The sequence below is a fragment of the Euprymna scolopes genome, chromosome 46 (assembly GCF_053919585.1).
Source record: "Euprymna scolopes isolate OS-2025 chromosome 46, ASM5391958v1, whole genome shotgun sequence".
Taxonomy (NCBI): Eukaryota; Metazoa; Mollusca; class Cephalopoda; order Sepiida; family Sepiolidae; genus Euprymna; species Euprymna scolopes.
This window is the reverse complement of record NC_136527.1, coordinates 175,047,282-175,048,857: the sequence shown is the minus strand read 5'-3', so window position 1 is coordinate 175,048,857 and position 1,576 is coordinate 175,047,282. Positions and strand designations below refer to the sequence as shown.

At 38.7% G+C, this 1,576-nt stretch overlaps 1 non-coding gene across 1 annotated transcript; it reads left to right on the top strand.

Annotated features, from left to right (window-relative positions):
* Positions 1-1,113: 1,113 nt before the first annotated feature.
* On the top strand, positions 1,114-1,277 carry LOC145271701 (U1 spliceosomal RNA). Its single transcript, XR_013866092.1, has one exon. It is a non-coding gene; the product is annotated as a U1 spliceosomal RNA (small nuclear RNA).
* The last annotated feature ends 299 nt before the right edge of the window (positions 1,278-1,576 follow it).

Here is a 1,576-nt window from a genome sequence, read left to right as displayed (position 1 = left end):
GAAGCTTTGTTCATGGAATCTACGTTTTGATTTAGGCAGAGATAAAGAGTGGGGAAAATTATTAACAGTGGTTTCAGCTAGACTGGTGTTTTTCGTGAAAGATTGGCTAGGGGGGCAGAGATTGGAGCTCAGACGAGCACCAGTTGTGGAAATAACGATAAAAGAAAAAAATAGGCTCGCAACGTCTTTCTGCGGGAGAGAAGTTGCAGGGAAGAGAAAAGAACATGCCCAATAATCCCCAAAGTCTATTTTGTAGTCTGTCAAGGCAGGATATGCTGTTTTTAGCAGCTCCTGCCCAGAGGTCGCAGCAGTACTCCATCCTTGGACGTACTTGGCTTTTATATAGATAGAGAATTGCATCAGCAGTGAGATATCTTCTGGAGCGGTAATAGGATCCTACCATTCCATTTTTCCAGCTAACTTGGCAACAGACTTGATGTACGTGTTCCATTTCAAATCAAGAGTAAAAGTCAATCCCAGAAGCTTGTCATTCACGCCATACTTTTGCTTTAGTTCGATGAAGTCACCGATAACAACCTGCAACTGATTTGATAGAAACTTGGTCGGAATCTTTAGCTTTGTGCTTAGCTGTTATGGGTCCGTAATCATCTAATTCTTTCCTGCAATACCTATCCGTTTTCCTCTGCATTTGAATTGATTTGGGATGAAACCCTCGGCAAGCGAATATTCATCAGAATCAGTATCAACATGAGAGAAAATCTCAAATACAATTCATGAGGCAGACCATCGGGATTTGTGTTTGTTGTGAATTTATGTTGTTCATCTCTAAACGACCTTGACATTGAATCATTGTAGGGTAAAACGTAAGCTTCTTTCAGAATTGAAGAATTTTGTGAAAATGTTGGTAAGTTTAAATGATAGTAAATATATTGTAATGAATTGTTGTTATTGATGAATGAAAATTTTGCCAAAATATATGGAGGTATTTTAGCATTGTATTGATATCCATTTGGTGGTGAGTATAAGAGTGTGATATAAAAACAGTTGTGGTAACAAAAAAAATATGCTTACCTTGTCTTAGGGAAATGTTTTTTTGTCATTAAGACCGACCTTGTCTCACATTTGCTTTCATGGGGAAGCAAATAAATACCTATATTAACCTTGCATAGGATTAAACGGTGATCATTATGGTCGTTCCACCAGAGCGGAACTCTTCCATTGCACTGCGGTTGGTTTCATCTTTGAGATCGTCCAAAATGTGGATGACTCGGGTGCACTATTTTTAAGTGATGGGTTTGCGTACGCGCTCACCTCAATAATGCAATCAAAATCAGATATCCCCCCCGCTTCTTTTGAGCAGAAAACCATCGATTTGTGTAAGGACATCCTCTTTTTTTTATTCCCAGTTGCCTATTTCGATACACGCCACAAAACAGCCCGTTTCTCTCGACCAGGATATCATCCACATCATTTCTAACGTCCAGATATTATCTGATCTGCATGTAAATATCACTAACGTTTTTTCCAGAACCTATCAATCTCGTAAGAATAAGAAATCCGACTTGCTGTCACTTTCAACTTCTGAAAGTGTATATTATCTGATCTGCATGTAAAT